The sequence below is a fragment of the Castor canadensis genome, chromosome X (assembly GCF_047511655.1).
Source record: "Castor canadensis chromosome X, mCasCan1.hap1v2, whole genome shotgun sequence".
Taxonomy (NCBI): Eukaryota; Metazoa; Chordata; class Mammalia; order Rodentia; family Castoridae; genus Castor; species Castor canadensis.
Genome location: NC_133405.1, coordinates 29917386 through 29939598, shown reverse-complemented (window position 1 = coordinate 29939598; position 22213 = coordinate 29917386). Strand labels below are relative to the sequence as shown.

At 34.3% G+C, this 22213-nt stretch overlaps 1 protein-coding gene and 1 long non-coding RNA gene across 16 annotated transcripts in view; one reads left to right on the top strand and one right to left on the bottom strand.

Moving 5' to 3' along the window:
- The window catches only part of LOC109686404 (teneurin-1), an 835907-nt gene that overhangs the window by 636127 nt on the left and 177567 nt on the right, over positions 1–22213 (bottom strand). The window lies entirely within an intron of this gene.
- The window catches only part of LOC141419888 (uncharacterized), a 33452-nt gene continuing 14013 nt past the window's right edge, over positions 2775–22213 (top strand). Inside the window, exons 1-4 of one of the 6 annotated variants that reach the window (XR_012444608.1) lie at positions 2775–2880; positions 4718–4830; positions 12530–12649; positions 20439–21604. This is a non-coding gene — a long non-coding RNA (uncharacterized lncRNA). Of the gene's footprint in view, positions 2881–3021; positions 3072–4549; positions 4831–12529; positions 12650–20438; positions 21605–22213 lie in introns of those variants that run through there. The other 5 variants (XR_012444611.1, XR_012444609.1, XR_012444610.1 and 2 more) reach the window with 5 other exon arrangements.

Sequence of the window (22213 nt, the reverse complement as noted above, 5' to 3'; positions counted from 1 at the left end):
GTAGACCTAAAACAAATGCAGTAATATCATTGGACATGGGTCACACACTAAGGGGAATATGTGCATCGGAGAAATAGGGAAAGGGAAGGAAACCAAAAACTTGAGCGTGGTTTAGTGTACTCAATGCGGAAGAGTGAATATAGTAATCTTAAACTGGCAGAGGCCACTATGGGAAGGGGACTGGGAAGTAGTGAAGAGGTCTGGTAAAAATGAAGCAATGTGAGTTGTAATACACATGTGCATGGAAGCAATGCTAGGAATCTCTCTGTATAGCTGTCTTTACCTCAAACTAGCAAAAATACTATGTCTTTCTTATTATCTCTTATGTTTTCTCTTCAACAAAATCAGAGAATAAGAGGGCAGTTCTGCCTGGAAAGAGTGGGGAGGGAAGGGTGGGAAAGGGATGTGGCCCAAACAATGTATACACATATTAGTAAAATGATTAAAAAAAACACTCTAAATCAAGAGACAAATATACTTAATTATCCTTTGTTATTGTTAAAATTAATTTAAATGAAGGCTAAAAAAGGAAAAATGAAAACATTGATACAGCTCAAGAAGAAGCATGTTTATATGTGAGAACAAACCAATACAAGGGTATTAGTTGAAATCATTTAGCACTTAGTTGACTAGCTAACATGGCATTTTAGCTTTCTATAAATAGATAGAGTTCTATAAGGTTGTCAACTATTTGATTTATAGGTGAAAACAATCAACCAGATGTTTTAAAAGTACATAAGTTAGACTTATGTAGAGCAACTGCTTAGTTAATAGCCAATGGTTTATTGTTTTCTGTGAATGGTTTTGCTATCAGGAAGACAGAACTCCAAATCATTCAACATCTACAGTTCCATCTAGTGCTGGCTGAGGAAGACTGCATCACACTGTCCCCATTTAGATGTTCTATGAGGATAAACAGAGAAGATTTAACTGATTGTTTCAAAAATCAAGATGTCTAAGCAAACAGCGGTGCGCAATCATAAATGAAGACTAATTACAAAATGATTGCTTTTGGTTAGGATTTTTGACATTTTACCTAAATTTTATTGCTGCAGAGATTTTGTTTCAAGACATACTATGCATTTTAAAGTGAGCCTGATAAATATCTTAGCATTTAATTTTCCTAGTGATCAGTGCTTAATACTTTAATCTGCAACAACCTTAAACATAATTTGTATTACAGTGACCAAGAAAGGCCCTGATTATTCATTTCTGCATTTTGTCACCAAGTAGTACCAATATTGGATGTATAATTTAATATTAAAATGGTGTTTTCATTCATTTCCACCAAAAACTTTCATTAGATAATTTGTATTTTCCAGGGGTCAGCATGCTGCAATGGTAAATGATAATCTGTGCTTGAGTGATAATTATGTGATAAACTGAGAAAGAACGTTAAGTTTGGTATTTATTTTAGGTTGATTAAGTCAGACGCTAAAGATTTCTTTGAATCATTGTATTCTCCAATTTGAAAAAAATCACTAAATCCTAGTTAATCTGCAGGCAACACCCTAGCAAGATTAAGTGTGTGAACCCTGGTCTGCTACAAAAGCTCAGCAAGATTAATCCACAAGTGGATAATGCAATACAAAACATTTTTGTTGAACATTTCTTTGCATGATGTTAAACGTAACATTTGTGTGAAAATGAAACAAATATCTAGAAGGAGAACCAATACATATTTTTAAGCTTCTTTCCTAGGGCTGTAATTGCCTAGATATTCATCTTCTCATAAAAATTTATGCTTTTAAATCTAATAATCCATTTATCAATAGACACCTGAGGCATAGAAATGTACAATAATGTAGGTTTTTAAATGACTTCAAGAGAAATTAAAGCAAGCTGTGAGTTATAACAAAGGTTATAATCTGATGCTCAATAGCAAAACAAGGCATCTCTGAATTTGATATTATCATCTGCAAAATTGGAATGATATAATTATATTTCCATGTTGAAAGAGTGAACAAGAGGAAATGCAAGATATTGTAATGTTATAGTTTGGACAACAACATAAAAACTTTCAGATTTGTAGGTGAACTGCCATCTTTGATGGTGACAGTCTAGTTTACCTATAAAATGACCAAAAATCTGGTCAATTTAGGGGGAAAACATTGAAGTTAAAATTTCCTTAAGGGCAAACTATTTTCTTTGTTTTTATGTGGACCAGTGGTTTGCAAACTGAAACTGTTTATCACTACAACAAACTGTGCACAGAATTTTCTAATGCACATTCAAATTGTTATATAATTATTTAGGTTTTGTTGAAGTCACACTTTGAGAAACATTGATTTGGCAAAAATATTTTTTAAGGATTAAAATCTGGGTAGAATGACTGAATAATTCATTTTTCACTGATTTGTTTTGGCAACTCATGGGCAACAGATTCTCAACTAAGGGCTCTAGTCTTTAGGTGAATGTTTCAAAATCTCTAGAGTAGTGTAATATGGAGGGTAGGTTAAAAGAGCTTGCTTATTATCATAATATAATTTTATAATGGAAAAGATAAAATATTTTCATAAAGAGGCTGCAGAAAATAACACTCTCAATGGAGTTTAGGGACAGAAGTTTTTATGTTTATCAAAAGGAGTTACATGCTTGAATAAGCTGAAAAATAGTGTAGAAGTCTCAGTCCCAGCTCCCAGTGGACTCTGGGCAAAGATTTCTGTTATGCTTGTATCACAAACCTGTTAACAAGTCATGCAAATTGAAAGCATTAACAATTGTTCCACAGTAATGCTCTGAAGATTCACTAACATGCAATAAAGAGAGAGATGAGCAAAGCAATCACAATTACTAAAACCAAGCAAGAAGAGCAAGCTGTCAGGCTGTCAGACTGTCAGAAAGCAAATTGGGACATCCTTGGGAGTTTTTGCATGACAGGTAATCTTGGGCTGCTAGTTTTAGCAATAATTCCCATCTGGGACATACTTATTCTGAGAAAAATGTTTATCTGAAGTTAAAATTCAACTAAGCAGAATGTATTTTATCTGGCAACTCTTAGTTGAAACTTTACCTCCAGCACATCAGTGAGATAACAGTTCTGAAAGGGCTGTGCAATGTCACAGAGGCAGGTAAGTAATAATACCAGAGCAAACAATTCAACTTAATAATTTATTTGGACAGTATTCTTCCCCAAAATGTTGCCCAATAGCTCTTTAATGAGAAAAGGCTGTGTTGCAGACTAGTTTTAGTTCTTACTGCTGAGAGTCAACCTATACTAGGGAGATAACTAAAAACTAGCCTGCTTTTTGGAGAAGTGCTTATTAATCTCAAAAGGTAGGTATACACGCTTTGATATACTTACTACACTTTGTTTTGAGAGTGCATCCTTCTTTTGGGACAAAATTTATCCAGCCATCCCCCTTCTTAACCCAAGTCACTTAAAATTAGAATTGAAGGAGTAAGAACAATAAATTAGAAGAAATATGGTATTATAGAGGAAGGGACAATGTATGGACAGGGGATTCAGGTGACAAGAATTCTCATTCCTCCTTTACTGTTATCTTGAGTCTCAGATTCTAAAATAATAAAATTAAGAAGTGAGATTGATGATTTACTCATACATTGTTTACTGAGCACCTATTATACACTAGACCCAGAGCTAAGTAGTTGAGATACGTCTCTCAAAAAGCTTATAGTCCATTATCTTGTAGGTTGAACATTGTACAATTTGGGTTCTTCTGCATTTAAACTTGAAGAGGGGGTCCTTCCAAGGATTATTATTTTATCTACTTTGATATATATATAAATATATATATCAAATATATATATATATACATATATATATAAATATATATATATCAAATATATATATATATATATACATATGTATATATATATATATATTTGCAGTGGTTGCTAGTAGCTAGAAGAAATAAGGGCAGTCTTGTGTGAAGAGCACCAGCATTATCCTGTTTTTTTATAGGTGGGGATCATGTTTAATATATCTTAACTTTAAAATAGTCAAAACCCAAAGGTTTTCTTTAAATCAAAAGAATTCAGCGCTTTTAAATTTCATTATGTCTGATGTCTGTTTTCTATGCTTAATTCATAGCCAGAATGAATCAAGGCAGTGAGTTGTGTTGAAGGCACTCAGATTTTGAACATTACTAGGGCAACACATTTGATCATGACAAGATACCTTTGAAGATCCAGAGACAGGTTCACAGAAATCAGATGCTAAGTTTTACCATAATGATTTGCCTTTGATAACATTTGCTTTTTAGTTTCTGGTTATTCTGTTAAACTAGCACCAAGAGAACCATGGATTTCATTTTTATTTAAGATATATTATCCAAGTTGGGTTTTCTTTAAAAATGCATGACAGTACAATGTATACAGTGGAAACCTGTTTTGACGTCCTAATTAGAGGAAAATTCTCTCAAAATCATTGTTATTTACCCCCACTTCCCTAAATTGTTGGTAAAAGTTTGAGTAATTTAATAATTAATTAAAAGCATACTATTTTGATGACAAATTTCCTAACTCCTTCTTGAAAGTTAATGTTCACTCATTTAAAAGTAACTAAAACACAACCCTTTAAGATTATGAAACTGCAGCATTTGGAATTTGTATTCTGCACTCAATCTAAAGTGTGCCACAAATATAATGTCAAAGTGTAGCTAACCTTTCAAATAGTGTTTGATAAAGAATTACTTGAGTTATAGGTCACAAGTAAAGCAATTTAAAGGCCTTATTGATAATCACATTCCTACAGACTAATATGAACGGACAGACCTTAGCTGGTCAGTTCAACATAGATGACAACATACAATTAACAGACTGAACAAGCAATATGGATGTTTCTCATCAACTTTTGACAAATGAAAGGTAAGCAGAGCTGTGTGCTTTTTATAAATTGTTGACGTTTTTGTGCTGAGGATTGTGTTTCTTAGAAAATGCTTTACATCCGTGAATGGAAAATGAAAATCCTGTCAGCCATAGTCGAGTATGTTTTGCACACAAGAAAATGTGGGCTACTTTACTATATCATAAAATCAATGAATACCCCACCAGCTCAAGCCAGTGCATAAGGGCATTTGAGCATTAGTAGTAGGGCAGCTAAAAACTAAAACTGAACAGAAAACAAAGCAAACTTATCTGTACTTATGTACACTATGACAAATTTTATATTAAAAGAAAAATTCTTCTTTTCAAGATAAGTTAAATGACTGGAATGTAGTTCAATGGTACAGTGAAAGTTTAGCATCTAAAGCCTTGGATTTAATGCTCAGCACCACATAAATAAATAAATAAATAAACCATTAGCAATTATGGTATTTTCAAAGTTGAGTTACTTTTTAAAAAAGGGTACAAAAATTAAACTTGGATCATCAGGTGTGATAATGTACAAACTTAATTAATCCTCTATATTATTGATCATAAACAGCATGAAGGTTTAGGCTGAAAATTCTGTCCTGGTTATTCTTAGCATATATTAAATAGTCCTAATTTATTGAACAGAAATGTATTGCCTGCTGTGTGTACTACAGGTATGACTTAAGTCAGAATGTGTAATGAAATGAGCACTTTGGATATTTTGAATGTACAGTCTGGCTTCCAGGCCCTGTCTCCACAATTGCAAAACTACTTTCTGTGTGGTTTAGGGCACGCCACTTGGTCTTTCTGAACTCTTTGCCTTCCTTCTTATAAAGCAGAGAAACTAATAGTACCTATACCACATGAGGTTGAAATGAAATAATATGTATAAAAATATCTCATACCTTCTACAAATTATGAAAATGTTAATTATAATATAACAAAAATAATGATGGCAATAAATACACATCATAATTGTCCTTGACAGGTGTATCTGAGAATTGACTGAAAAAGCACAGAATGATGAGCACAATGAAATAATCTCTGGGATTAAATCTGATTCTATCCTGGGATTAATTTTATATATTTGGATGTACTTCTCTAGCACATTCCCATGCCTGGTTCATTCCCATTATTCAGGTTTCAGTTCAAAGCCACCTATTCAGGAAGGACTTCTTTTGACTACACTAACTGGAGTAGTGCCCCTCTTCTAAGTTTCTCTCTAACTACCCTGTTTATTACATGGATGTGCTCCTATACCAAATTATTTTTAACAGTAATGAACAGATAAAAAATTGGTACATATAAACAATGAAATACAATCCACCTTTATGTCATTTATGACAACATCGGTGGAACTGGGGATCATTAAGTAAAATGATCAGGACATAGACAAGTTTTCATTCATATGTGGAATATAAACTTGATGTCACAGAAGTTGAGATTAGAGTAGTAGTTACCAGAGGTTGGGGAGAATAGAGGTAAGGGAGGGATGGTGAAAGATTGACCAGCAGGTCCTGAGTTACACTTAGATAGGAGTAAGACATTTTAATAATAACTATAGATAATGATGCACCATATGTTTAAAAATCTAGAAGAATTTTGAAAGTTTTTATAATGAAAAAGTGACCAATGTTTGAGGATATAAATATGTTTGACCTAATTTGTGTATTATGCAATGTATGCATGCATTTGAAACATTAAATGACAATATGTACAATTTTTATTTTTTTATATATTGGCTAAAATAAAATTTAAAAATTAAAATAATGCAAATATAAGAAAACAAAATAATTCCATGCATTCTATCTGATCACAATGCATTACAACTAGAACTCAACAAAAACAACAGTAAAAAAAATGCAAACAACTAGAAGCTGAACAACACATTGCTTAATGATCAATGGGTCATTGATGAAATAAAAGAGGAAATTGAAAGGTTCCTGGATGTTAATGAAAATGAAAACACGACCTACTGGAAGCTATGTGACATAGCAAAGGCAGTCCTAAGAGGAAAGTTTATAGCCATGAGTACATATATTAAAAGGACAGAAAGATCTCAAATCAGTGACCTTATGCTACATCTCAAATGCCTAGAAAAACAAGAACAAGTAAATCCCAAAAATAGCAGGAGAGAAATAATAAAAATAAGGGCTGAAATCAATAAAATAGAAACAAACAAACGAAAAAAACATACAAAGAATCAATGAAACCAAACACTGGTTCTTTGAAAAAATAAATAATATTGACAGACCCCTGGCAAGCCTTACTAAAATGAGGACAGAAAAAAACCCAATCAGCAAAATCAGAAATGCGGAAGGGGAGATAACAACAAATACGACGGAAATACAGGAAATCTTCAGAGACTACTTTGAGAACTTATATTCTAATAAATTTGAAAATCTTGAAGAAATGGACATATTTCTAGATACTTATGACCATCCAAAATTGAACCAAGAGGACATTAATCACCTGAATAGATCTATATCACAAAATGAAATTGAAGCAGCAATAAAGAGTCTCCCAAAAAAGAAAACTCCAGGACCTGATGGATTCAATGCTAAATTCTATCAGACCTTTAAAGAAGAACTAATACCAACCCTCCTTAAACTGTTCCATGAAAGAGAAAGGGAAGGAACCTGCCTAACTCATTTTATGAAGCCAGTTTTACACTCATCACAAAACCAGTCCTCCAAAAAGGAGAACTATAAGCCAATCTCCTTACTGAACATTGATACAAAAATACTCAATAAAATAATGGCAAACTGTATTCAACAACACATTTGAAAGATCATTCACCATGACCAAGTCAGCTTCATCCCAGGAATGCAGGGGTGGTTCAACATATTCAAATCAATAAATGTGATACAGCACATTAATAGAAGCAAAAAGAAAAACCACTCAATCAACTCAATAGATGCAGAAAAAGCCTTTGATAAGATCCAACACCACTTCCTGATAAAAGCTCTAAGAAAACTAGGAATAGAAGGAAAGTACCTCAACATTATAAAAGCTATATATGACAAACCTACAGCCAACATCATACTTAATGATGAAAAACAGAAACCATTTCCCCTAAAAACAGGAACAAGACAAGGATGCCCACTATCCCCACTCTTATTCAACATAGTACTGGAATTCCTAGCCAGAGCAATTAGGAAAGAAGAAGAAATAAAAGGAATACAAATAGGGAAAGAAATTGTCAAAATATCCCTACTTGCAGACAATATGATACTATACCTTAAAGACCCAAAAAACTCTACTCAAAAGCTCCTAGACACCATCAATAGCTACAGCAAGGTGGCAGGATATAAAATCAACTTGCGAAAATCATTAGCTTTTCTATACACTAATAATGAACAAACTGAGAAAGAATATAAGAAAACAATTCTACTTACAATAGCCTCAAAAAAAATCAAATACATAGGAGTAAACTTAACAAAAGATATGAATGACCTCTACAAGGAGAATTACAAACCCCTGAAGAAAGAGATCCAGGAAGACTACAGAAGGTAGAGAGATCTCCTGTGCTCATGGATTGGTAGAATCAACATAGTAAAAATAGCTATACTACCAAAAGCAGTCTACATGTTTAATGCAATTCCCATCAAAATCCCAATGACATTCATCACAGAGATTGACAAATTTACCCTAAAGTTCATTTGGAAACACAAGAGACCATGAATAGCCAAGGCAATACTCAGCAAAAAGAGCAATGCTGGAGGTATCATAATACCTAACTTCAAACTATATTACAAAGCAATAGCAATAAAAACAGCATGGTACTGGCACAAAACAGACATGAAGACCAGTGGAACAGAATAGAGAACCTGGATATGAATCCATACAGCTATGCCTACCTAATTTTTGTCAAAGGCACCAAAAATATACCATGGAGAAAAGACAGCCTCTTCAACACATGTTGCTGGGCAAAGTGGTTATCTATCTGCAAGAAACTGAAACTAGATCCACGTTTATCACCCAGTATTAGTATCAGCTCAAAAAAGGATCAAGGACCTTAATATCAGACCCAAAACTCTAAAGTTAGTACAGGAAAGAGCAGGGAATACTCTGAAACTAATAGGTATAAGCAAGGACTTCCTCAATAGAACCCCAGCAGCTCAGCAACTAAGAGAAAGGATGGACAAGTGGGACTTCATAAAATTAAAAACCTTCTGCACAACAAAAGAAATGGTCTCTAACCTGAAGAGACCATTCACAGAGTGAGAGAAAATATTTGCCAGCTATACATCAGACAAAGGACTGATAACCAGAATATACAGAGAACTTAAAAAAGTAAACTCTTCCAAAATCAAGGAACCAATAAAGAAATGGGAAACTGAACTAAACAGAACTTTCTCCAAAGAAGAAATTCAAATGGACAAAAAACACATGAAGCAATGCTTATCATCTCTAGCTATAAAGGAAATGCAAATCAAAACCACACTAAGATTCAACCTCACCCCTGTTAGAATAGCCATCATCAAAAATACCACCACCAACAGTTGTTGGTGAGGATGTGGGGAAAAAGGAACCCTCATACACTGCTGGTGGGAATGCAAGCTAGTGCAACCACTCTGGAAAAAAATCTGAAGGCTTCTTAAAAATCTAACATAGATCTGTCATAGGATCCAGCAATCCCACTCCTGGAGATATACCCAAAGGAATGCAACACAGATTACTCCAGAGGCACCTGCATACCCATGTTTATTGCAGCATTATTCACAATAGTCAAGTTATGGAAGCAACCAAGATGCCCCACTACAGACGAATGGATTAAGAAAATGTGGTATTTATACACAATGGAGTTTTACTCAGCCATGAAGAAGAATGAAATCTTACTATTCTCAAGTAAATGGATGGAGCTGGAGAACATCATTCTGAGCGAGGTTAGCCAGGCTCAGAAGACCAAAAATCGTATGTTCTCCCTCATATGCGGACTTTAGGTCTAGGGCAAATACAGCAATGTTGTTGGACTTGGGTCACATGGCAAGGGGAGCGCACATACGGGAGATATGGGGATAGGAAGGAAACCCAAAACATGAAAGTGTCTGATGTCCCCACTGCAGAGTAGCTAATACAGAAACCTTAAAGCAACAGAGGTCAATATGAGAAGGGGATCAGGAACTAGTGAAAAGGTCAGGTAGAGATAAATCAATTTGGGTTGTAACACATTTGTACTTGAAAGCAATGCTAGGAATCTCTCTGCATGGCTATCTTTGTCTCAACTAGCAAAAATGCTTTGACTTTCTTGTTATTGCTTATGTCCTCTCTTCAACAAAATTAGAGATAAGGGCAGAACAGGTTCTGCCTGGAAGTGAGGTGGGTGGGTGGGATAGGGAGGGGTTGGGAGGCAGGGGGAGAAATGGCCCAAACAATGTATGCACATGTGAATAAATGCATAAAATTTTTTTTAAAAAAGCAGCAATCACATTAAAAAACTAAAATAAAATAAAAATACTTCACACAAAGAATGTTGGTTTTAAGAATTCATGGAACCTGATTTCATTATTCTCTTGTTCATCTTTGTACTTTCATTGGTTTCACAAGTGTTTGATACATAGTAGGGTTTCATAAGTATTTATTAAGTGAACAAGTGAATAGATCTGTTAACTCAATGTAGTAATATAATTGAATACATTTTTTATCAAGAAAATAGGCATCATGACTATTGTTAATAGTATCAAATTTTCCCAACGTTTTCCCCTGGAGGGTTTTTCTAAATGGAAGACCCAGGTTTATTTTTTTACTATTCAAATGCTTGAAAATTCGAGTTAATTCTCCAGGTGAGTAATTAGGATAAAACTTAATTCTTCAGATGAATTCTAGAGGCCATTGAGCCGCATTTAAATCACCATTTCACTTTGGAATCTGAATGATCCAATTTACAAATCCCAATGAATCAAATTAACTAGATAACTGCCAAAATGTAATCCTATTCAAGGAGTGAAATACCTTGTTTGATTGTCTTTGTTAGATAAATGAACTCCATTAGTTAAACTTCACTTCCATTTGTGCTGTTTTAACATGGCCCTGTTGTAAGCTTTTAGCCCTAAAAATGGCTGTATTTCTATAGTTTGTTCCAATTTTCTGACAGTATTCAAACTTCACTATTTTGCCCTTTTCCTCCTCCACTACTGACTTAAGACTCTACATCTACCCCATAGGGATTTGAACATTTCCCTAAAATTTTATATAATGATTGTAAATTTCGAACATTTTTCTATATGACTCAGTATTAGTAAAATAAAATGTAACTTTTACTTGCACAGGTTGATTTTATGTAAATTTGAGGAAATAAGTTTTGCCTTACAAGAGAAAAATGTTTCATGGCTTTATAAAATTCCCTGAGTTTTTGTGAGGCTGTCTATTAAAAATCCATCCCAGCAATTACACACATGAATTAAAGACAAATAGTTCTTTTGCTTGTGCTTCTTACTAGATCACATGTGCAATTCTTGTATCATTTCTGTTTTTTTCCATAAAGACTTTTACATTTTTATTTCAGTCCTCATTCTTTAAACATCTGGCTGTAGCTATACCTGCAGTTTTCTATGAATGTGGATGATTATAGTAGGAGTTATTGTTCTATTCGTGTGTATTAGCACCTGTTACTGTTATAAAGTCTGTAAGCAAATAGCTCAGAAATAATAGAAGCAGATTTAGAAACGAAATAGTCACACTGTTTTTCCCCTAGCAGGTTCCCTTATAAAAACCATTTCTTCAATCCTGTAAGTTAGGGATTGGCAAGCATTTTTTTCTATAAAGAGTCAGACAGTAAATGTTTTAGGCCTTTTGTGGTACAAAAGCTATGTGTAAGTAAGCAAATGTAGATGTGTTGTGATAAAGCTGTTTTATGAGCCCTGAAAATTAGAATTGGACATAATTTTCACATTTTACAAAACATTTTCTTTCTTTTGATTTTTTTGTTTTAACCATTTACAAAGGTAAAAAACATTTTTAGCTCAAGAACTATACAAAAACACAATGCAGGCCACATTTAGCTGAGGGTTATAGTTTTTCCAATCTTTGCTCTAAGTTGTCTCATGATACTTATAGATGAGAGAAATTATCTCTTTTTCCCTCATGATGACAAATACCCTAAGAAGTTGTGAAAGTGGTTACCTACTTCTTCAAAAATTTATGACCGCCCACTAATTCCATAAATACTTCTTGAGTGCTTATTTGGCTAAAAATAAGTGTTGCCAACTTCTCATAAGGAACATCAATACTTTCAATACCTGAACTTTCACATATTTATGTCTCATCCCAACAAGTTAAATAATAAGTTTCTTCACAAGAAAGTTGGACTTGCTTTAGAGCTTAATGACTCTATACTCACTGACTTAAAGATCCATATTAGTTTTTCAAAGAAGTTGAAATTGTAGGAATAAACACAACTTGAACCTTATAGGTTTCAGTCTTGTATATTTACCTCCCCTAGTGTCCCTGTGCAAGGGGGCAGAGAAAGAAATCAGCAGGAGTGGTGCTCAGCATTCAGTAAAATTAGGCTGGAAACAAAACAAAAACTTTCAGGTCAAAATGTATGAAATATCTGATCCAATATTTTTTATTGTTTTCCTGGGGGTACATTGTGACATTTATAAAAATTCTTACAATATATCATAGTTGAATTCACCCCCTGAATGTAAGTCAGGTTACAACAAAAGCACCTGCACACCCATGTTTATTGCAGCACTATTCACAATAGCTAAGTTATGGAAACAACCAAGATACCCGACTATTGACGAACGGATCAAGAAAATGTGGTATTTAAGCACAATGGAATTTTACTCAGCCACAAAGAAGAATGCAATTTTATCATTTATAGGTAAGTGGATGGAACTGGAGAACACCATCTTAAGTGAAATGAACCAGGTTCAGATGGCCAAAACCTGCATGTTTTCTCTCATATGTGGAATATAGACCTTAGTTTTGATTAATTCCTTAGAGATTCAGGTAGCATTATCATGTGGGGGCCAAATAACAAAATTGTTGCTATAAATAGACTTTAGTTTTTGGTTTTAGCAACTCTATAGTCCAGTGCTTCAAAAGCTCCAACCTCTAATATGATACATAATTAACAATTTTAATACATTTCTGTAACTACAGTATTTAAAAAACTTTTTCTCTAATATCCCAAGCATCAAGGAGACTAATTTATACAAGGCAATTCATACTAAAACAGACCACTTTATGTCTCTGATGTATGAATTACTGTACAATTGATTTTATAGTCAAGAAGCTGAAGACTACCAAAATTGTGCATATATTCTTTGTGATTTTTCATGAAATTCAACTTTCTTTTATAACTCTTTTTTAATTTCTCTTTTTTGGTGTTTAGTAATCATCTTTTTAAAATGTCAATTTATTACTGCTGTACATTCTGCATATTGAGATATGGAAATGCAGGAAGAAAAGGTGGTTCACTAAGAGTTGACCATATTAGTTCTGAAAGCCACACATAGGAAACAGTAAAATACCCATTTGAGTAAGTTTTAGGCATAACATGTGCAGAGTTTAAATTTAGAGAACTGGTCTAGATCTTATGGCTCTGCAACAATCAGGCAGGTAAGATTCTGGAAGGAACAAGAGAAACTAGTGCTAGAGAAGAGTAATATTTGATGATAACAGATGATGACTTGTATAAAATTTTGATGAGCTATTTTTGCATGAATAAGGACAGAAGAATGTAAAAAAGTTCTGTGGAGCAGTCAGAGGTAGAGAGAGTTCTCCTGGGTAGATCAGCAGAAAGTATGTAGCCACTACTCCAGTCATGGAGACTCGTAAAGAAGATGTAGTCTTCAATGCCTCCCTTAAACCAAAATCCATACATTAAAATATGTTTAGGATGAAGCAGTTAGTTGGCTTTATTATTCTCATCTAATTACTGTAAATATGCTCTACCAAAAGTACAGGGGATATTTACGTTTTAGCTGTGAAGTGATTAGCTTTCTTTAGCCCTCAGAATGCAGAGTGGCCTGCCAATTTCCAGTTAATTCTGTTTGGCCTTATGATTCACTGTTTCATAAGTGAGCTATTTATCAACAGGCTGTGTGACCTTCAGTTTTATACCTCAAAGTTAAAATATTTTTAAAAAGTCATCAAGAATATTCAACACAAGGCAAAATTATGAATTTCATTTGGCAATAGTCAGTTCTGGAAGTTTCAAATAACAAAGACCAATATTTCTGTGAATATGTACCATATTGCATAACCATAAAGCAAAGAGAAAATCTCATTGCTGCATAAAGTGAGGTGTTGTGTCAAAATAAAATATTAATTGATATCCTCTAATTACACATATTATAGTGGGTTTTTGGGGGAGGGAAGGTTAGAGAAGTGTTACACGAGTTCTTTAGTTCTACAGAGTTAATGTTTTTAAGCTATGAAAGATATTGAAATTCAAAATAATTCATCCTTTCACTCCAAATACATAAAAATGATAAAAAGAGAAAAGCTAGAAAACATAACTGTGTTCAAAGACAAGATTTATATCGTCCTGGGACAGGAACAGAAGGGAAACTGGAAAAAATCTGAATCAAATGATATGCTGCATTCAGAGTCGAGAAACAGGTAGTATTACTCAAGACATCCATTCCAGAGGAATGTCCATGATATAAGTGCTCAGAGGTATAAAAGGTGAATAACAAAAGTTATACAGATTTATAAGAAATTGACAAGTTGATTTTAGCCAAGAAACAAAAGTCTGATTCAACATTAGAAAAAGTTATCAGTGTAAGCAACCTAATTAACAAAATAACAAAAACACAGCAAGGTGTTATGTGAATAGATTCAGAAGTAACATTTACCAAAATTCAGCATCTCACTCATGTTTTAAAATATTTTAAATAGAAAATTGGAAATACAATAGTCCCTTGACTTTTCAGTGGATACCTACTAAACCTTGCAGTAAATGTAGCTGATGTTATAAATTTAGACATGCTCTCATTAATGTCAGGACAAAGACATACACTCAACTTCTATTTAAAAATTTAGTGGAGGTACTAGACAATGCAATAAAACTAGGCAAATAAATGAGTTATAAAAATGGAAAAGATTAGACAAAATTGTCATTATTTGCAAATAATATAAATATCTACATAGAAAAATCCAAGCATGAATACAAACTATTTTAACTAACAAGAAAGTTTAGCAAGGTTGTTGGAAACAAAATCAGTGTACTAAAATCAGTAATAAACTCCTATACAAATAATAACCAATTAGACAATCCAATAGGAACAAAAAAAATCCCTGAAGATTCCACTTATATTATTAATAAGCTGAAAAACACCTAAAAATAAATCTAGCAAAAACTTTTATAAGGTGAACAAAAGCTTCTGAAGGATGTAAACAGATTTGAGTGAAAGGAAAGAGAAAATAAATATGCTTATGAATTAGAAAGTCAAAATCATCAAGGTATGAACTGTACTCAATTATACCTATAAATCTCATGAGATGCCAAAGATGTAAGAGACAAATTGAAAATGCAAGTAGGAAATGTGGAAAAATATTGTAAGAATTGTATCTGACAAAGATAATTTTTTCAAAATTGACAACTAAGTGAAAATTAAAATATGAGCAAATGATGCAAATAGGCAATTCTCAGACAAGGAATTCTAAAAAAAATACACTTATGGAAAAGCATTTTGCTTCATATAAGCAATCAGTAGGATATAAATTAAATTAGTTAATACTATAGTGTACATGCAGACTGGCAATTTTTTAACCAAATCAAATGCTGATAAGGATGTAGGGAATTTGACATTTCACATTCTAGTCATAGAAGTCTAATCTTGTGCACTTTGGAAAGCAACTTGGTAATACCTAGTAAAGTTGCGGATATTCATGCTCTTTGACCCAGAAATCCCACTTCTTGATGTATACTCTAATGCAAACAAACAAATAAATAAATAAACAATGTCTTTTTGAAGTGAAATTTTATAACAGGCAAGTAAAGAACATTTATGGAGCAAAGAAAACAATATTGGAGAGAATGAGAAATGTATGTTTCCTATAAGAGTCCTTTTGAGCCTCATAGGTTCCTAAATACCAACATTCAATGAATACTTCAGGATTTAAGTTTGATGATGTTTTGCAAATTTGAATTCTCTGCTTTGAAGGGGGAAAGAGAGGTCTCCTACTGTGTGTGAACTCTCAAAACATTAATTTCATTAACCAATTAATGTGCTACATGAATTTATTTAAAATGTTCTGTACATTAGTTAAATAGTAACAGAAATACTATATACCATTACTTACCAACTTCAATCATGTAGCAAGCACAAATGGCATGGATCTAATTTGCAGGTAAGTCTGTTTTTCTTATACCAGAAAATGGACCAGGATAATGATCTCTAATCCAATTCCAAATATCTACCATGGCCCAAGTTCCCCTGTACAGTACCTGTGGTCCTAAATTATGATCAAAACCCCACCCTCATTAACTGGCTTGGACTATGTCTCAACTCCAAGGACCTATTTTTGCCTAGGTCCTGTGTATACTACAGCTATATGCAGCCCCACCAGTTTTTTCTTGGATTCATAAATGAGGCTCGTAGTGAACTTGGGCCTGTGTTCTCTAATGGGGAACTCGTGGCTTCCCTTTACTGTATTGGCTGCATGAATTCTAAGAAATAAAGAGAACAGAGTAATGTGCTACAGACTTTTGAGGTTCACTAGTTATGTCAAGCACAGTAGAAAGAATACAGACTTTGCAATCAAACCAACCTTAATTCCATTTCCAGGTTTGATAAACATGACCTTTGCTGTGTTATCTCAGGCAGGCTGCTGTACCACTCTGAAACTTGACTTCTCTTCTGCAAAATGGCTAGAAACATATGACTACAATTCTACTCAGATATGTTGGTTTTAAAATGCAGCAAGAGATGAGAAGAGATGGGACTTCTTCTGGTTATTGGAAAGAGTTGATGTAAAGCAAACTGGTCCTAGGAAAGGATAATTAGCACCTGTTGTTGAGATTTAGCTAATGGATAAATTAGAATTCTTAACAACCATCTTACAAATAAATTAAAGAAAAATTAAACAGGATTTAGATCAGGGTAAGTATAAGGCATCAAGGGACTAGAGCTAGAGAGTTTTCAGAGGAAGGGTGAAAGAACTATCTAGAAGGTCAGTGTCAAACAGCCTGAAGAACAACCTGAAGCTATGTGCACTTTTAATGCCAGGATCTTTCCTAAACTGGAGGGAAATTTTCAGGAACATTGGATGAAATAGTTTTTATTTTACTTTAGCATTTTGCTTTTAGAAGAAATATGTATAATGTATTGAGACTTCATATAGCAAATTCTCACATGCTCATCACATTTTTAATCAGTTCCTTCAAATCTATGTTACCATATACGTTTTAGATTTAGTTTCAGGAATAAAATATTACAGACAAAATTTAAATCTTTTATGTTGTGCCTCCATCACATTTCCCTCCTTTATCACCCTAGATATAATCACAATCTGGAGTTTGATATTTGTCATTCGTAGGTGTATTTTTACACCATCCATAAAGGTTTTCATTAAATACATATCTTCCTTCATTTTTATTTTGTCTCATTATAGTTTCTGTGACTTAACTTTACTAATATGTGGGATTTTTTTTCATTACTAAACTATAAAAATAGTCTATTTATTGGTCTATTTAATATAATATATAAATAAATATAATATATAAATAGTCTATTTATTGGTCTATTGAGTAAAAATACTAATCCTCCCTTGTTTGTGGACATTCAGATGATATCCAAATTACATCTCATGAGGTTTTTCTTTTCACAAACTAGAAGGCAGTTTCTCTGTAAACATCATTCATTCATAGTTTAGAACCACTGAATTTAGAGTTGTTTCCTCTTATTGTCCCACTTCTAAAAGAAAAGTAGATTAATCATTGAGTTGATTCTAGTTCCATTTTCTAGTATTTCAATTTTAAAGTTTTTGAATTTTAATCTAAGGGATAGAAGATAATACTAAGCAGATTTGAAAATTATAAAACTATTAGAATAAGTTCCATTAATACAAGAAAGGCTAGAAAAGGAAATAAACATTAATGTATTTAAGGTGTCAAAATATTCTAGTATCTAAAGAGGTTAAGAAACAATAAAGGAAAAAATGTGAGCAAAAACATAAACAAACTGATATGTGTGTGTGGTAGAGAGAGAGAAAACAAAGAGAGAGAACCTTAGTATTTTGCAATAAGATTATGCTAATAATTCCATGACCAGCCACCAGTCTCCAGTATGTGTCATCCTAAATCATCATATGTTCAATATCTAATTTTTCTTCATAAGATATGCTTCCATGTTATTCTATTCTTGTACAAAAGTACTTGGAAATAAACTGTAGATTATGGGATCAAGTCCAGCTTTCTACAGTCTTCCCACTGCACCACTGCCTATCCAGACACTTCTTGGATCCCAAGCAATCATCCAACTAGTTAGCATGACTCCCTTCAAACACTGTTCTTGTTTATCTTGTTAACCAAAAATTATAGGCATTGCCACTCTCAGATTCACTTTTTTTAGAGCATGGACATTTTATTGATTTTTTAAACTGTACATTGAAAGGCAATAAATTAAATGGACTCATATTTTGGAAAATTAATGGGAGTGCATTTTAAAATATTTTCATTAGTATATAATAGCTGTACAGGGTGTTTCATTGTGACATTTCCATACATGCAAATAATATACCCTGGTTTGGTTCATCCCCACCATTATTCTCCTTCAGACTAAATTTTGAAAGCCTGCTTATCCATTAAGGCACACACCAAAATAGTAACCCACACGATTTACACAACAATCTCATTTACCAGAGCCTCAATGAACTAGTGTTCTGTCCCAAAGATTTTTGCACGTAATTATGTTCTGCTGAAGTATTCTATAATTACTACATTACATGAATTAATTCTTTCAGGAAATGTTAATGGCACTACTATCATGTGCAAGTTAACATCTATGATGCTATAAAAAGAATGGCTCTCAGTTGAAGGAGCAGTTCTTCCAAATTTGGAATGCTATTGGAGATGTTTGGGTTGTTAAATAGCTAAGAGGTACTCATGATATTTGTGTGTAAGGGGTAGGAATAACAATTGTCATGCAATGGTGTGGTATAGTCTCATAATGTGAAGAATCCTTACTTTCAAGATGTGTTTAAGACTCTGAAAGGAACTGGGCATAGCTCATAGCCACAAAGAGCATATTGGTTCAAAGGGAAGATGGCACAAGCATCATGCATGAAAGTGTTTTATTCCAACAAATATACTGTTTGGTGTCAGGACTGTGCTGATTATTTTCCATTGGTCCCTAGTGGTGTCAAGTACTAGTCTTGGCACACAGAAGGGACTAGGAAAAATCTTACTGACTGGAGCAATATAGATGAGACTATAAATCTTAACAAAAAAATGTGCCATCAGGGACCCACAGATTACCCTGGCATACTCACTCATTTAGAAATCAATGGAGATGACAAAGCATGACAATAGGGTCTGTTAAACCTCCCTAGGGGCAGCTGTGGAATTCTGGGAGTGGAAAAAACAGCTTCTGATAGTAATCAGCAGGAAAAAGTGAACAAAGAAGGTTGATAAAATATTAGAAGCCACAATCCCTTTTCTTGAATCATGGGTTTGCTACAGAACATTTTACCTTGTACAGATTGGTACTGAATAGCTCTAGATTTGCTTTCTTTTTAATATCATCCTGACTATAACAATCATAAACTGCATACATTGCAGAAGAAAAATTTACTCAGCTCATCTATACAATATTCTTTGTTTATTATCAAATTTTATTCTTCTATGCCTCTTGTTGGGCTGCAACAGTTAAATAAAATGACAAATACTTGTCATTATATATGCCAACAGTGAGGGAACATATGCCTGCATATCCAATAACACTGCTTTGGATGTATATTATGCCTCTCTGAAGGGAATATAACCTTTTTGCATTTGTCCTTATAACAGCACTGTGAGATAGACATGACCCCATTTTATACCTGTAGAAACCATGGCCCCCAGAGATAAAGTCACTTGCCAGTGGTCACACAGTTCATGTCAACACCTGGACTAGAAGCCAAAACTCTTGACTCCCTAGACAATATATTACTCATGAGACCACCATTATTGCTTCACAGATAGGAAGAGTCCTTCAGGCAAAGCAGCATATCTACATACCATCTAAGATGCTAGACTTCTGCAATCTGTTTGGTTTTGCAGGATTTTCTATATTACACTGTTCTTAGCTAACTCTACAGATAAGGAAGCAGGAGACCAAAAATTGTCATTTGTGAAACTTGGCATCACTCTGCACTGCTCATTGAATTCTTGCTCAGTAACTTTGGTTTGTCATACAGGAACAAGTTTGTGACTGCTGCCTAACTGCAACTCCCAGGGGAAATAATGAAAATTTTGATCAAAGATCAGTGGTAAAATAACAGCAGATTCACAAACTAATGCATGTCCAACAGGACTGTAAAATATTGTTTCATAAACAATAAAGATCCTGTTACATGAAACAGAATGGTTTTGACTAAAAAGCATAAAAGCAGATTGATCTGGAGGTTGTATTTTTACTCACATCTTACTATTGGTATTCTTAATAAATCCTTAAAATTAGATATATAAAGGCTAACATCAGAGCGGAGAGAAGATGGCAGCTAAAGGGAGGAAGCAGAAAGCGTGTCTCCTAAAGTGAAATCTTGGAGAGATACTGGAGACACACCTTGGAGGCAAGGCCACCAAGAAGAGGCAAAACTTTGACTTCTCCACACCTCCAGCCTGCACAGAGCATCTCACTTCACGTTGAACGGAGAAACCAAGAGGGCCCCTGGGCCGCTGCCTGTCGCCCACGCCCAGACGGCTTGGGAAGATGCAGACCACAAGGTGAGGTAAATGGTACGCGTTACTCCCACAGACAACCCTGGGCCAGATCAGCGTAGCCCCCTGGACAGATCGACCCCCAACCAGGGAAAAAAGAGAAACTGAGTAATAAGCAATAAGAACAATAAAGACACATAGCAAAGAGAGTGGGGTGCCCTGAGCTCCGAAGAGGGGGGGAGGGGAATCCTTCCTGGAACCGTAAACAAGCCGGGCTTGGCCAGAGAGGCGCCGGCAGGAGCAGGGGCACATGTCCAGCAACCAGGAACGGGAAAGCTTGTGAGACTGGCGGTGGGAGGAAAACTCCACAGGAGAGGGAGGAAGACCCACCTCCCACGTGAGCTGTAAACAAACATGGCGGCATGAGAAAGTGGGTGCAGTGTCACCTCCCCCAGTGTGCTTGGAAAGGGGAAAGCTTGTAGCAGTGGCTCCTGCACAGGAGAACTCTGAGAAAACAAAGCCTGTGGGGCCAGGTGAGTGCTAAGCTCACCCCAGAGATCTGCATAAATAACGTCTCCAGCTACAGCAGGCTGACAGCAGTGGGCAGGCAAGCCACAGCCACACATAGCCTTTCACAAACCTGTCTCCAGACTCTTTTTTTCTCTCTCCCTACCTTTGATGAGAAAACAACTGAACTACACCTGCATGCTGAAAAACTTACTGAAACGGTATTGCATTTCAACTTGGGACACTTTGTATATTTGGTTTTTTTTTTCTTTTCTTATGTTACCCCTTTGATGAGACAACTACAGAACAACATCTGAGGCACCATATCCAGGATTGGAGGCTGAGGGATGAAACCAAAATGATTAAGACTGAAACTTCATTGCATTTGAACTTAGAGGTATTTTTTTTATTTTATTTATTTTTTATTTTATATTTTATTTTATTTTTACATATACACATATTTTTTCTTTCATTTACATATTTTTTATTTTTATTCTTATCTTTATTCTTTTTATTTTTTATTTTCAATCCTCTCTCTGTCTATCTAATGCCTTTTCACCTTACTGTTGATTAGTACAGTCTCTCCCTGTTTATATCTTTGAAAAATGTTTTGTTTGTTTCTTTGTTTTGTTTTTTGGTTTTTTTTCTACTTGATTATTTGTTTTTTGCTTTTCCTTTAACTTCTTTGCTTTCCATCCCCTCTCACCCTTCCATTCTAAATATCACTAGTGCTATTATTACAGCCAGAAAATACTTAATTGACCACAGTACAGGGACAATAACAACACCAAGGGCAATGATGGGAAGACAGAAAAAATAGGGAAACCAGTTTCTCCACAGCAAAAAATTAGTACAGGAACCAGAGGGAAATGAAGAAAACAGATACTCAGATCCAGACTCTGACAAAATGAAGATAAACTATGCCAAAGAACCCAATGAAGCCCACAAGAATAATTTAAAAGAAGACATGCTACAGGTACTCAATGAGAATTTTATAGAGATGATACTGGATATGGTCAACCAAAATGTACAGGAGACACTCAAGAAATTCCAAGACAACAATAAAGA